Source organism: Coffea arabica, chromosome 7e, assembly GCF_036785885.1.
Source record: "Coffea arabica cultivar ET-39 chromosome 7e, Coffea Arabica ET-39 HiFi, whole genome shotgun sequence".
In the NCBI taxonomy this organism is placed as follows: Eukaryota; Viridiplantae; Streptophyta; class Magnoliopsida; order Gentianales; family Rubiaceae; genus Coffea; species Coffea arabica.
The window spans coordinates 42,050,041-42,066,804 of NC_092323.1; positions in this window are offsets into that span (position 1 = coordinate 42,050,041).

Genomic DNA, 16,764 nt, shown 5'->3' on the forward strand with positions numbered 1-16,764 from the left:
TGAATCAAAAACATCTTTCTCAAACCATTTATTTATTTTTCTTATCGAAAAGTGGGGCGCGACACCTGTGTCTCCACATTTTGGTGGGAGTTTCCTTTGGAGCATGGCTGACACGTTTTCTCCCACCGCCACTCGTTCATCTCCCCTTAGCTTTCTCTTGTGGGTGCACAAGTCCTTCAAAAATTTGGCATATTTCGGTATCTGCTTGATTGCATCCAGTAAGGGGATGTTAATCTCTACTTTCCTGAACACATCCAAAAGTTCTTTTTCCTTCTCTACTTTCCTTGTCTTCGCCAACCTGGAAGGAAAAGGAGGTAAGTTAGATGTAGTAGTGGGTGGAGAAATGAAGGTTACCTTAGGATCTTCTCGGATACGTCCTTCCTCTTCATTTTCCTTTTCTATCTCCTCCTCACTTTTGCTTTTTGAATTTTTTACTTTAGGCTCTTCCAGTTCCTTGCCACTCCTCAGTGTCATAGCACTTACATTCCTAGGATTCATCTCGGGTTGAGATGACAATTTTTCATGAGTGTGGGACTCCAGGCGATTTATCGCAGTTGCCAATTGGCTTATTCGAGCATCCATATCCTTCATGCCTGCTCTGGTGTCCTGCTGGAACTGAGTGGTGCTCAGGGTTAAGGCTCTAGTTTCTTGCTGGAGTTGAGTCATATTCGTGGTTAATGACCTAGTCTCCTGCTGGAGCTGTCTAGTCTCTTGTTGGATCTGGGCGGTAGTCGTAGCCAGAATCTTGACAATATCCTCCAGAGAGCTACTTGAATTTGCGGAGGAAGGTTGAGGCTTTTGCTGCCATGGTTGCTGAAACCCTGGTGGGCGATTTGAGAGTGAATTTTGCGGTCGATTCCCATAACTGAAATTGGGATGGTCTCTCCAACCGGGGTTGTATGTGTTGGAATACGGGTCATACTGCCTGCGGGGCGCGGGCACGCCTCCGGTCATGTTTACCTATTCCGTCCCGTCCTCTTGCAAAATGGGGCACGTGTCCGTGCAGTGATCCATACTAGTGCAGATGCCACACACCTTCGCTCGCGGTGTGTCCCTCATGGCTAATTGCCTGACAGCAGACGTCAACTCTGACAGTTGTTGCTGTATGGATGAAGTCTCTACCTCGTTGACTCTATGGGCAGGGTTGCTCTCACGGAAGCCAAATTGTTGGGAGTTCTCTGCCATGGCTTCGATCAGGTCCCATGCTCCCTTCGGTGTCTTGTTCGCCAGGGCTCCTCCATTCGCAGCGTCAATAATACTCATGTCAGTTGACTGGAGCCCATCATAGATGTGACGCCCCGAAAATTAGGAGATTGTTTGTAAATAAGATACTAAAGTGTATTTCTTTGGGTTTGATTTAAAACCTTATTTTGTTTTAAAAAGATTAGAAACCCTAAAATTTTAATCAAAAAAACCCTAGTTTACTTGTGATTAACTGGTTTCCTTCAATATCTCATCTTTTAATAGAAACTCTAAATTCAATTTATGGAATTGGAAAATCCCTCATGTTATTTTAAAAATGTCCCTTTATTTGGAAATTATTATTTTTATTAAGGCTTGCTACCCCATTTATTCCACGATAAGTGTAAATAAACCTAGAAAGTAGGTTTTCACCTTTGGTTTTAAGATCGGAGTAAAATTAGGGTTTTCGCAATTTTTCACCGGATGAATTTTCGGTACAAAGTAAGGATTAAATTTGGAGATTAAAAGTGACTTTTAAGTGAGAAATAATATGTGAGTAGTAGCTTTAAAATTCCTCTAAGAACACCTGAATTGGATTTTTGTACACTGAGTTATGTTCATTACAGTGTTCTGCGTTTAAACAGCCGACGAATTAGTTTCTGGTTTAGTAATTCGAGAATTTGACCAAGTTACATTAGAAACTGGACTAAGTGACCTTCATGAATATTGTAGCTCTGTATCTTAGCTTCGAAACGGCATAGGTTTCATTTTAATCCGATAAGCGTAGCCTCGGATATGTTATTTCCGCATTTGTACGTCAAATCTGTTTTGAACTAAATTGAATTTCTGCACTTGTACTTAATACGATTCTTGTTATTATGATATTGTGAGCCTATGGAACGGCTCTTGACATGAATTGCTGATATGTATAATGTTGGGTTGTGTTTGAGAAAAACAATGAAGCCTAAAAGGCTGGAAAATTAGGTAAACACAAAGGGCATGCTGCCCGAATTTTTACTCGAGGACTAGAAAACTATATTAGCGACTTGAGTGAAGGTTAAGTATTTATCACTTGAACTAGTAAAGACCTTTGCTACTATGTTTCTTGAGTGTTATATGTTAAGACTTGGTCGAGCTCGTACCTTGAGGAAAAGACTTAATGGCCAATGTAAACTTGTATTTCCATGTACTTTCAACTCAAGTGTTATTTCCAAGTATTTATGCTACAAAACCTTATGATTTGAAAAGCGAGCAAGTGTTTCGCGAGTGTCTTTCAAATGAATTTCAATTGGTCGATTTTTAATGAATGGAATGTTAACGTTTCGAATTCGACTCGTGTTTCAAAGTTCTCAAACTGGAATTTTTATCGCAGATCTGGACTCCAAGCCTGGAGTGTAATTGAACGTGAATAATTGAAGCACTATATCTTTTGGTGAGTGCTTTCAAATACCGAATTGCACTAGATACTTGAACTTGATACGTGACCAATATGAGTACATGTTATATACGTGAATTGTTAGGGCAAGAGTGTACTTTATCGCACTTGCCCTTACGTGATATACTTGTTTATTGTTGCAATTGACTTGATATACTTGTTTATGGTGCGCGCACTTCCTGGAATTCCAGAAACCCTGCGGCAAGTTACTTGAGTCGAGCCGGCAAGGGCTTGGTCGATTGGGTAACGAACCCTGGGTCTCTTGTTTTGTCGAGTGGAGTGATATCTCCTCGGCTAAACGGTATACTCGAGTATTACCACACGTGTTTATTGAGGATTTTGGGCCCAGTAGGGGGTGAACGGTGGACGGAGAGTCGTGTAAGTGGTGTTCTACTGGATTGGTTACCTACTTAAAAGTTGACGGAGTGTCAACTGTTACTTGATCAAGCTCTGGAGATGCAATGGAAATTTGGCTCCTGAGAGCCTTCCGTATCCTTATACTTGAAAGTGATTATTGCTTATTGGATTGCTGTTCCTTTTGAAAATCGAAAAGCACTTTATACGTGCTCATTTGGAAATTTGCTACTTGAAATATTATTGTCCACTCTTATGAGTTTTGATGCCGTTAACTTGCTACATGGATATTCATACTTTTAAAATGGGCAATTTGTTATTTGAAACCTCACTGGGCTTTTAGCTCATTCCACGCTATTTGTTTTCCTTACAGGAATACGAGTGAGGCGTGAGTCGTGAACAGACTAGCGTAGTCTAGTTGCTCTTGAAATTGTTTTGACTTTTGACTTGTACTCGCGCTATTCCTCGAATGGAACATGTTGTACTTGGATTGTATACATTTTCAACTAGTTTGGTGTATTGAGGCTTTGTACCTCGATTTCTATCAATGTAAATTATAAGCTTGAATTGTGAATGTTATTTATGGTTCATGGATGTGTGTACATGACTCGATTGAGATAGTGAGTGAGTCCTGGCGAGAGCTGGGCAGGCGGTCCGCCGAACCCTTTGGTACGCCTTAGGTGGAGGTGGGGTCGTCACAGATGGTATCAGAGCTCCTATTGAGCTCGTGCCGGGAGAAGGTTCTCGGACTGTGGGGATTGACTTGTTAAGTGTGGAATGATTGTCTATTGTTGGAGATTTTAGATATGTATGCTGGGTAGGAATCTCTAATACGGGTGATTTACTCTTGGGACCGGCCGGCTCGAGTTGTGAATTACCTTATTGTGGATTCTTGTCCCCGAATACCAAAGAGTGACACCTTCACGATAAGCTGAGATCTCACGTAATATTGAGATAAATTTGGATTGTGAAAGCAAAGGCACGGGGAATGTGAATAGTATGGACGTGAAATATATTGAAGATATTCATGGGATTTGGGATCCTTCTTATCCACGTGTTACGAGCCTTGATTAAGTGTAGTACCTGAGTGATACGTAAGATTAATGCTCTATAAGTTATGCGACTTGTTTTGATTAAATGTGTTATATTGCCTATGATTTAGAAGGGTCTAAGTCAAGAGTGCCAGCTAGAATGTACTCCCTGGATCAACAGGCTTTACCTGAACCATTGGAGATAGTAGAAGGTACGATTCGTGTTTACTATTGTTTAACCAAATATTGACTATAGTGAAACCTGAGAGCTGGAAATGAATATATAAGGAAAATACCCTACATTATTTCGAGGTGCATGTATGAATTTCGAGGACGAAATTCTTTTAAGGAGGGGAGAGTGTGACGCCCCGAAAATTAGGAGATTGTTTGTAAATAAGATACTAAAGTGTATTTCTTTGGGTTTGATTTAAAACCTTATTTTGTTTTAAAAAGATTAGAAACCCTAAAATTTTAATCAAAAAAACCCTAGTTTACTTGTGATTAACTGGTTTCCTTCAATATCTCATCTTTTAATAGAAACTCTAAATTCAATTTATGGAATTGGAAAATCCCTCATGTTATTTTAAAAATGTCCCTTTATTTGGAAATTATTATTTTTATTAAGGCTTGCTACCCCATTTATTCCACGATAAGTGTAAATAAACCTAGAAAGTAGGTTTTCACCTTTGGTTTTAAGATCGGAGTAAAATTAGGGTTTTCGCAATTTTTCACCGGATGAATTTTCGGTACAAAGTAAGGATTAAATTTGGAGATTAAAAGTGACTTTTAAGTGAGAAATAATATGTGAGTAGTAGCTTTAAAATTCCTCTAAGAACACCTGAATTGGATTTTTGTACACTGAGTTATGTTCATTACAGTGTTCTGCGTTTAAACAGCCGACGAATTAGTTTCTGGTTTAGTAATTCGAGAATTTGACCAAGTTACATTAGAAACTGGACTAAGTGACCTTCATGAATATTGTAGCTCTGTATCTTAGCTTCGAAACGGCATAGGTTTCATTTTAATCCGATAAGCGTAGCCTCGGATATGTTATTTCCGCATTTGTACGTCAAATCTGTTTTGAACTAAATTGAATTTCTGCACTTGTACTTAATACGATTCTTGTTATTATGATATTGTGAGCCTATGGAACGGCTCTTGACATGAATTGCTGATATGTATAATGTTGGGTTGTGTTTGAGAAAAACAATGAAGCCTAAAAGGCTGGAAAATTAGGTAAACACAAAGGGCATGCTGCCCGAATTTTTACTCGAGGACTAGAAAACTATATTAGCGACTTGAGTGAAGGTTAAGTATTTATCACTTGAACTAGTAAAGACCTTTGCTACTATGTTTCTTGAGTGTTATATGTTAAGACTTGGTCGAGCTCGTACCTTGAGGAAAAGACTTAATGGCCAATGTAAACTTGTATTTCCATGTACTTTCAACTCAAGTGTTATTTCCAAGTATTTATGCTACAAAACCTTATGATTTGAAAAGCGAGCAAGTGTTTCGCGAGTGTCTTTCAAATGAATTTCAATTGGTCGATTTTTAATGAATGGAATGTTAACGTTTCGAATTCGACTCGTGTTTCAAAGTTCTCAAACTGGAATTTTTATCGCAGATCTGGACTCCAAGCCTGGAGTGTAATTGAACGTGAATAATTGAAGCACTATATCTTTTGGTGAGTGCTTTCAAATACCGAATTGCACTAGATACTTGAACTTGATACGTGACCAATATGAGTACATGTTATATACGTGAATTGTTAGGGCAAGAGTGTACTTTATCGCACTTGCCCTTACGTGATATACTTGTTTATTGTTGCAATTGACTTGATATACTTGTTTATGGTGCGCGCACTTCCTGGAATTCCAGAAACCCTGCGGCAAGTTACTTGAGTCGAGCCGGCAAGGGCTTGGTCGATTGGGTAACGAACCCTGGGTCTCTTGTTTTGTCGAGTGGAGTGATATCTCCTCGGCTAAACGGTATACTCGAGTATTACCACACGTGTTTATTGAGGATTTTGGGCCCAGTAGGGGGTGAACGGTGGACGGAGAGTCGTGTAAGTGGTGTTCTACTGGATTGGTTACCTACTTAAAAGTTGACGGAGTGTCAACTGTTACTTGATCAAGCTCTGGAGATGCAATGGAAATTTGGCTCCTGAGAGCCTTCCGTATCCTTATACTTGAAAGTGATTATTGCTTATTGGATTGCTGTTCCTTTTGAAAATCGAAAAGCACTTTATACGTGCTCATTTGGAAATTTGCTACTTGAAATATTATTGTCCACTCTTATGAGTTTTGATGCCGTTAACTTGCTACATGGATATTCATACTTTTAAAATGGGCAATTTGTTATTTGAAACCTCACTGGGCTTTTAGCTCATTCCACGCTATTTGTTTTCCTTACAGGAATACGAGTGAGGCGTGAGTCGTGAACAGACTAGCGTAGTCTAGTTGCTCTTGAAATTGTTTTGACTTTTGACTTGTACTCGCGCTATTCCTCGAATGGAACATGTTGTACTTGGATTGTATACATTTTGAACTAGTTTGGTGTATTGAGGCTTTGTACCTCGATTTCTATCAATGTAAATTATAAGCTTGAATTGTGAATGTTATTTATGGTTCATGGATGTGTGTACATGACTCGATTGAGATAGTGAGTGAGTCCTGGCGAGAGCTGGGCAGGCGGTCCGCCGAACCCTTTGGTACGCCTTAGGTGGAGGTGGGGTCGTCACAGATGGTATCAGAGCTCCTATTGAGCTCGTGCCGGGAGAAGGTTCTCGGACTGTGGGGATTGACTTGTTAAGTGTGGAATGATTGTCTATTGTTGGAGATTTTAGATATGTATGCTGGGTAGGAATCTCTAATACGGGTGATTTACTCTTGGGACCGGCCGGCTCGAGTTGTGAATTACCTTATTGTGGATTCTTGTCCCCGAATACCAAAGAGTGACACCTTCACGATAAGCTGAGATCTCACGTAATATTGAGATAAATTTGGATTGTGAAAGCAAAGGCACGGGGAATGTGAATAGTATGGACGTGAAATATATTGAAGATATTCATGGGATTTGGGATCCTTCTTATCCACGTGTTACGAGCCTTGATTAAGTGTAGTACCTGAGTGATACGTAAGATTAATGCTCTATAAGTTATGCGACTTGTTTTGATTAAATGTGTTATATTGCCTATGATTTAGAAGGGTCTAAGTCAAGAGTGCCAGCTAGAATGTACTCCCTGGATCAACAGGCTTTACCTGAACCATTGGAGATAGTAGAAGGTACGATTCGTGTTTACTATTGTTTAACCAAATATTGACTATAGTGAAACCTGAGAGCTGGAAATGAATATATAAGGAAAATACCCTACATTATTTCGAGGTGCATGTATGAATTTCGAGGACGAAATTCTTTTAAGGAGGGGAGAGTGTGACGCCCCGAAAATTAGGAGATTGTTTGTAAATAAGATACTAAAGTGTATTTCTTTGGGTTTGATTTAAAACCTTATTTTGTTTTAAAAAGATTAGAAACCCTAAAATTTTAATCAAAAAAACCCTAGTTTACTTGTGATTAACTGGTTTCCTTCAATATCTCATCTTTTAATAGAAACTCTAAATTCAATTTATGGAATTGGAAAATCCCTCATGTTATTTTAAAAATGTCCCTTTATTTGGAAATTATTATTTTTATTAAGGCTTGCTACCCCATTTATTCCACGATAAGTGTAAATAAACCTAGAAAGTAGGTTTTCACCTTTGGTTTTAAGATCGGAGTAAAATTAGGGTTTTCGCAATTTTTCACCGGATGAATTTTCGGTACAAAGTAAGGATTAAATTTGGAGATTAAAAGTGACTTTTAAGTGAGAAATAATATGTGAGTAGTAGCTTTAAAATTCCTCTAAGAACACCTGAATTGGATTTTTGTACACTGAGTTATGTTCATTACAGTGTTCTGCGTTTAAACAGCCGACGAATTAGTTTCTGGTTTAGTAATTCGAGAATTTGACCAAGTTACATTAGAAACTGGACTAAGTGACCTTCATGAATATTGTAGCTCTGTATCTTAGCTTCGAAACGGCATAGGTTTCATTTTAATCCGATAAGCGTAGCCTCGGATATGTTATTTCCGCATTTGTACGTCAAATCTGTTTTGAACTAAATTGAATTTCTGCACTTGTACTTAATACGATTCTTGTTATTATGATATTGTGAGCCTATGGAACGGCTCTTGACATGAATTGCTGATATGTATAATGTTGGGTTGTGTTTGAGAAAAACAATGAAGCCTAAAAGGCTGGAAAATTAGGTAAACACAAAGGGCATGCTGCCCGAATTTTTACTCGAGGACTAGAAAACTATATTAGCGACTTGAGTGAAGGTTAAGTATTTATCACTTGAACTAGTAAAGACCTTTGCTACTATGTTTCTTGAGTGTTATATGTTAAGACTTGGTCGAGCTCGTACCTTGAGGAAAAGACTTAATGGCCAATGTAAACTTGTATTTCCATGTACTTTCAACTCAAGTGTTATTTCCAAGTATTTATGCTACAAAACCTTATGATTTGAAAAGCGAGCAAGTGTTTCGCGAGTGTCTTTCAAATGAATTTCAATTGGTCGATTTTTAATGAATGGAATGTTAACGTTTCGAATTCGACTCGTGTTTCAAAGTTCTCAAACTGGAATTTTTATCGCAGATCTGGACTCCAAGCCTGGAGTGTAATTGAACGTGAATAATTGAAGCACTATATCTTTTGGTGAGTGCTTTCAAATACCGAATTGCACTAGATACTTGAACTTGATACGTGACCAATATGAGTACATGTTATATACGTGAATTGTTAGGGCAAGAGTGTACTTTATCGCACTTGCCCTTACGTGATATACTTGTTTATTGTTGCAATTGACTTGATATACTTGTTTATGGTGCGCGCACTTCCTGGAATTCCAGAAACCCTGCGGCAAGTTACTTGAGTCGAGCCGGCAAGGGCTTGGTCGATTGGGTAACGAACCCTGGGTCTCTTGTTTTGTCGAGTGGAGTGATATCTCCTCGGCTAAACGGTATACTCGAGTATTACCACACGTGTTTATTGAGGATTTTGGGCCCAGTAGGGGGTGAACGGTGGACGGAGAGTCGTGTAAGTGGTGTTCTACTGGATTGGTTACCTACTTAAAAGTTGACGGAGTGTCAACTGTTACTTGATCAAGCTCTGGAGATGCAATGGAAATTTGGCTCCTGAGAGCCTTCCGTATCCTTATACTTGAAAGTGATTATTGCTTATTGGATTGCTGTTCCTTTTGAAAATCGAAAAGCACTTTATACGTGCTCATTTGGAAATTTGCTACTTGAAATATTATTGTCCACTCTTATGAGTTTTGATGCCGTTAACTTGCTACATGGATATTCATACTTTTAAAATGGGCAATTTGTTATTTGAAACCTCACTGGGCTTTTAGCTCATTCCACGCTATTTGTTTTCCTTACAGGAATACGAGTGAGGCGTGAGTCGTGAACAGACTAGCGTAGTCTAGTTGCTCTTGAAATTGTTTTGACTTTTGACTTGTACTCGCGCTATTCCTCGAATGGAACATGTTGTACTTGGATTGTATACATTTTGAACTAGTTTGGTGTATTGAGGCTTTGTACCTCGATTTCTATCAATGTAAATTATAAGCTTGAATTGTGAATGTTATTTATGGTTCATGGATGTGTGTACATGACTCGATTGAGATAGTGAGTGAGTCCTGGCGAGAGCTGGGCAGGCGGTCCGCCGAACCCTTTGGTACGCCTTAGGTGGAGGTGGGGTCGTCACAGATGGTATCAGAGCTCCTATTGAGCTCGTGCCGGGAGAAGGTTCTCGGACTGTGGGGATTGACTTGTTAAGTGTGGAATGATTGTCTATTGTTGGAGATTTTAGATATGTATGCTGGGTAGGAATCTCTAATACGGGTGATTTACTCTTGGGACCGGCCGGCTCGAGTTGTGAATTACCTTATTGTGGATTCTTGTCCCCGAATACCAAAGAGTGACACCTTCACGATAAGCTGAGATCTCACGTAATATTGAGATAAATTTGGATTGTGAAAGCAAAGGCACGGGGAATGTGAATAGTATGGACGTGAAATATATTGAAGATATTCATGGGATTTGGGATCCTTCTTATCCACGTGTTACGAGCCTTGATTAAGTGTAGTACCTGAGTGATACGTAAGATTAATGCTCTATAAGTTATGCGACTTGTTTTGATTAAATGTGTTATATTGCCTATGATTTAGAAGGGTCTAAGTCAAGAGTGCCAGCTAGAATGTACTCCCTGGATCAACAGGCTTTACCTGAACCATTGGAGATAGTAGAAGGTACGATTCGTGTTTACTATTGTTTAACCAAATATTGACTATAGTGAAACCTGAGAGCTGGAAATGAATATATAAGGAAAATACCCTACATTATTTCGAGGTGCATGTATGAATTTCGAGGACGAAATTCTTTTAAGGAGGGGAGAGTGTGACGCCCCGAAAATTAGGAGATTGTTTGTAAATAAGATACTAAAGTGTATTTCTTTGGGTTTGATTTAAAACCTTATTTTGTTTTAAAAAGATTAGAAACCCTAAAATTTTAATCAAAAAAACCCTAGTTTACTTGTGATTAACTGGTTTCCTTCAATATCTCATCTTTTAATAGAAACTCTAAATTCAATTTATGGAATTGGAAAATCCCTCATGTTATTTTAAAAATGTCCCTTTATTTGGAAATTATTATTTTTATTAAGGCTTGCTACCCCATTTATTCCACGATAAGTGTAAATAAACCTAGAAAGTAGGTTTTCACCTTTGGTTTTAAGATCGGAGTAAAATTAGGGTTTTCGCAATTTTTCACCGGATGAATTTTCGGTACAAAGTAAGGATTAAATTTGGAGATTAAAAGTGACTTTTAAGTGAGAAATAATATGTGAGTAGTAGCTTTAAAATTCCTCTAAGAACACCTGAATTGGATTTTTGTACACTGAGTTATGTTCATTACAGTGTTCTGCGTTTAAACAGCCGACGAATTAGTTTCTGGTTTAGTAATTCGAGAATTTGACCAAGTTACATTAGAAACTGGACTAAGTGACCTTCATGAATATTGTAGCTCTGTATCTTAGCTTCGAAACGGCATAGGTTTCATTTTAATCCGATAAGCGTAGCCTCGGATATGTTATTTCCGCATTTGTACGTCAAATCTGTTTTGAACTAAATTGAATTTCTGCACTTGTACTTAATACGATTCTTGTTATTATGATATTGTGAGCCTATGGAACGGCTCTTGACATGAATTGCTGATATGTATAATGTTGGGTTGTGTTTGAGAAAAACAATGAAGCCTAAAAGGCTGGAAAATTAGGTAAACACAAAGGGCATGCTGCCCGAATTTTTACTCGAGGACTAGAAAACTATATTAGCGACTTGAGTGAAGGTTAAGTATTTATCACTTGAACTAGTAAAGACCTTTGCTACTATGTTTCTTGAGTGTTATATGTTAAGACTTGGTCGAGCTCGTACCTTGAGGAAAAGACTTAATGGCCAATGTAAACTTGTATTTCCATGTACTTTCAACTCAAGTGTTATTTCCAAGTATTTATGCTACAAAACCTTATGATTTGAAAAGCGAGCAAGTGTTTCGCGAGTGTCTTTCAAATGAATTTCAATTGGTCGATTTTTAATGAATGGAATGTTAACGTTTCGAATTCGACTCGTGTTTCAAAGTTCTCAAACTGGAATTTTTATCGCAGATCTGGACTCCAAGCCTGGAGTGTAATTGAACGTGAATAATTGAAGCACTATATCTTTTGGTGAGTGCTTTCAAATACCGAATTGCACTAGATACTTGAACTTGATACGTGACCAATATGAGTACATGTTATATACGTGAATTGTTAGGGCAAGAGTGTACTTTATCGCACTTGCCCTTACGTGATATACTTGTTTATTGTTGCAATTGACTTGATATACTTGTTTATGGTGCGCGCACTTCCTGGAATTCCAGAAACCCTGCGGCAAGTTACTTGAGTCGAGCCGGCAAGGGCTTGGTCGATTGGGTAACGAACCCTGGGTCTCTTGTTTTGTCGAGTGGAGTGATATCTCCTCGGCTAAACGGTATACTCGAGTATTACCACACGTGTTTATTGAGGATTTTGGGCCCAGTAGGGGGTGAACGGTGGACGGAGAGTCGTGTAAGTGGTGTTCTACTGGATTGGTTACCTACTTAAAAGTTGACGGAGTGTCAACTGTTACTTGATCAAGCTCTGGAGATGCAATGGAAATTTGGCTCCTGAGAGCCTTCCGTATCCTTATACTTGAAAGTGATTATTGCTTATTGGATTGCTGTTCCTTTTGAAAATCGAAAAGCACTTTATACGTGCTCATTTGGAAATTTGCTACTTGAAATATTATTGTCCACTCTTATGAGTTTTGATGCCGTTAACTTGCTACATGGATATTCATACTTTTAAAATGGGCAATTTGTTATTTGAAACCTCACTGGGCTTTTAGCTCATTCCACGCTATTTGTTTTCCTTACAGGAATACGAGTGAGGCGTGAGTCGTGAACAGACTAGCGTAGTCTAGTTGCTCTTGAAATTGTTTTGACTTTTGACTTGTACTCGCGCTATTCCTCGAATGGAACATGTTGTACTTGGATTGTATACATTTTGAACTAGTTTGGTGTATTGAGGCTTTGTACCTCGATTTCTATCAATGTAAATTATAAGCTTGAATTGTGAATGTTATTTATGGTTCATGGATGTGTGTACATGACTCGATTGAGATAGTGAGTGAGTCCTGGCGAGAGCTGGGCAGGCGGTCCGCCGAACCCTTTGGTACGCCTTAGGTGGAGGTGGGGTCGTCACAGATGGTATCAGAGCTCCTATTGAGCTCGTGCCGGGAGAAGGTTCTCGGACTGTGGGGATTGACTTGTTAAGTGTGGAATGATTGTCTATTGTTGGAGATTTTAGATATGTATGCTGGGTAGGAATCTCTAATACGGGTGATTTACTCTTGGGACCGGCCGGCTCGAGTTGTGAATTACCTTATTGTGGATTCTTGTCCCCGAATACCAAAGAGTGACACCTTCACGATAAGCTGAGATCTCACGTAATATTGAGATAAATTTGGATTGTGAAAGCAAAGGCACGGGGAATGTGAATAGTATGGACGTGAAATATATTGAAGATATTCATGGGATTTGGGATCCTTCTTATCCACGTGTTACGAGCCTTGATTAAGTGTAGTACCTGAGTGATACGTAAGATTAATGCTCTATAAGTTATGCGACTTGTTTTGATTAAATGTGTTATATTGCCTATGATTTAGAAGGGTCTAAGTCAAGAGTGCCAGCTAGAATGTACTCCCTGGATCAACAGGCTTTACCTGAACCATTGGAGATAGTAGAAGGTACGATTCGTGTTTACTATTGTTTAACCAAATATTGACTATAGTGAAACCTGAGAGCTGGAAATGAATATATAAGGAAAATACCCTACATTATTTCGAGGTGCATGTATGAATTTCGAGGACGAAATTCTTTTAAGGAGGGGAGAGTGTGACGCCCCGAAAATTAGGAGATTGTTTGTAAATAAGATACTAAAGTGTATTTCTTTGGGTTTGATTTAAAACCTTATTTTGTTTTAAAAAGATTAGAAACCCTAAAATTTTAATCAAAAAAACCCTAGTTTACTTGTGATTAACTGGTTTCCTTCAATATCTCATCTTTTAATAGAAACTCTAAATTCAATTTATGGAATTGGAAAATCCCTCATGTTATTTTAAAAATGTCCCTTTATTTGGAAATTATTATTTTTATTAAGGCTTGCTACCCCATTTATTCCACGATAAGTGTAAATAAACCTAGAAAGTAGGTTTTCACCTTTGGTTTTAAGATCGGAGTAAAATTAGGGTTTTCGCAATTTTTCACCGGATGAATTTTCGGTACAAAGTAAGGATTAAATTTGGAGATTAAAAGTGACTTTTAAGTGAGAAATAATATGTGAGTAGTAGCTTTAAAATTCCTCTAAGAACACCTGAATTGGATTTTTGTACACTGAGTTATGTTCATTACAGTGTTCTGCGTTTAAACAGCCGACGAATTAGTTTCTGGTTTAGTAATTCGAGAATTTGACCAAGTTACATTAGAAACTGGACTAAGTGACCTTCATGAATATTGTAGCTCTGTATCTTAGCTTCGAAACGGCATAGGTTTCATTTTAATCCGATAAGCGTACCCTCGGATATGTTATTTCCGCATTTGTACGTCAAATCTGTTTTGAACTAAATTGAATTTCTGCACTTGTACTTAATACGATTCTTGTTATTATGATATTGTGAGCCTATGGAACGGCTCTTGACATGAATTGCTGATATGTATAATGTTGGGTTGTGTTTGAGAAAAACAATGAAGCCTAAAAGGCTGGAAAATTAGGTAAACACAAAGGGCATGCTGCCCGAATTTTTACTCGAGGACTAGAAAACTATATTAGCGACTTGAGTGAAGGTTAAGTATTTATCACTTGAACTAGTAAAGACCTTTGCTACTATGTTTCTTGAGTGTTATATGTTAAGACTTGGTCGAGCTCGTACCTTGAGGAAAAGACTTAATGGCCAATGTAAACTTGTATTTCCATGTACTTTCAACTCAAGTGTTATTTCCAAGTATTTATGCTACAAAACCTTATGATTTGAAAAGCGAGCAAGTGTTTCGCGAGTGTCTTTCAAATGAATTTCAATTGGTCGATTTTTAATGAATGGAATGTTAACGTTTCGAATTCGACTCGTGTTTCAAAGTTCTCAAACTGGAATTTTTATCGCAGATCTGGACTCCAAGCCTGGAGTGTAATTGAACGTGAATAATTGAAGCACTATATCTTTTGGTGAGTGCTTTCAAATACCGAATTGCACTAGATACTTGAACTTGATACGTGACCAATATGAGTACATGTTATATACGTGAATTGTTAGGGCAAGAGTGTACTTTATCGCACTTGCCCTTACGTGATATACTTGTTTATTGTTGCAATTGACTTGATATACTTGTTTATGGTGCGCGCACTTCCTGGAATTCCAGAAACCCTGCGGCAAGTTACTTGAGTCGAGCCGGCAAGGGCTTGGTCGATTGGGTAACGAACCCTGGGTCTCTTGTTTTGTCGAGTGGAGTGATATCTCCTCGGCTAAACGGTATACTCGAGTATTACCACACGTGTTTATTGAGGATTTTGGGCCCAGTAGGGGGTGAACGGTGGACGGAGAGTCGTGTAAGTGGTGTTCTACTGGATTGGTTACCTACTTAAAAGTTGACGGAGTGTCAACTGTTACTTGATCAAGCTCTGGAGATGCAATGGAAATTTGGCTCCTGAGAGCCTTCCGTATCCTTATACTTGAAAGTGATTATTGCTTATTGGATTGCTGTTCCTTTTGAAAATCGAAAAGCACTTTATACGTGCTCATTTGGAAATTTGCTACTTGAAATATTATTGTCCACTCTTATGAGTTTTGATGCCGTTAACTTGCTACATGGATATTCATACTTTTAAAATGGGCAATTTGTTATTTGAAACCTCACTGGGCTTTTAGCTCATTCCACGCTATTTGTTTTCCTTACAGGAATACGAGTGAGGCGTGAGTCGTGAACAGACTAGCGTAGTCTAGTTGCTCTTGAAATTGTTTTGACTTTTGACTTGTACTCGCGCTATTCCTCGAATGGAACATGTTGTACTTGGATTGTATACATTTTGAACTAGTTTGGTGTATTGAGGCTTTGTACCTCGATTTCTATCAATGTAAATTATAAGCTTGAATTGTGAATGTTATTTATGGTTCATGGATGTGTGTACATGACTCGATTGAGATAGTGAGTGAGTCCTGGCGAGAGCTGGGCAGGCGGTCCGCCGAACCCTTTGGTACGCCTTAGGTGGAGGTGGGGTCGTCACAGATGGTATCAGAGCTCCTATTGAGCTCGTGCCGGGAGAAGGTTCTCGGACTGTGGGGATTGACTTGTTAAGTGTGGAATGATTGTCTATTGTTGGAGATTTTAGATATGTATGCTGGGTAGGAATCTCTAATACGGGTGATTTACTCTTGGGACCGGCCGGCTCGAGTTGTGAATTACCTTATTGTGGATTCTTGTCCCCGAATACCAAAGAGTGACACCTTCACGATAAGCTGAGATCTCACGTAATATTGAGATAAATTTGGATTGTGAAAGCAAAGGCACGGGGAATGTGAATAGTATGGACGTGAAATATATTGAAGATATTCATGGGATTTGGGATCCTTCTTATCCACGTGTTACGAGCCTTGATTAAGTGTAGTACCTGAGTGATACGTAAGATTAATGCTCTATAAGTTATGCGACTTGTTTTGATTAAATGTGTTATATTGCCTATGATTTAGAAGGGTCTAAGTCAAGAGTGCCAGCTAGAATGTACTCCCTGGATCAACAGGCTTTACCTGAACCATTGGAGATAGTAGAAGGTACGATTCGTGTTTACTATTGTTTAACCAAATATTGACTATAGTGAAACCTGAGAGCTGGAAATGAATATATAAGGAAAATACCCTACATTATTTCGAGGTGCATGTATGAATTTCGAGGACGAAATTCTTTTAAGGAGGGGAGAGTGTGACGCCCCGAAAATTAGGAGATTGTTTGTAAATAAGATACTAAAGTGTATTTCTTTGGGTTTGATTTAAAACCTTATTTTGTTTTAAAAAGATTAGAAACCCTAAAATTTTA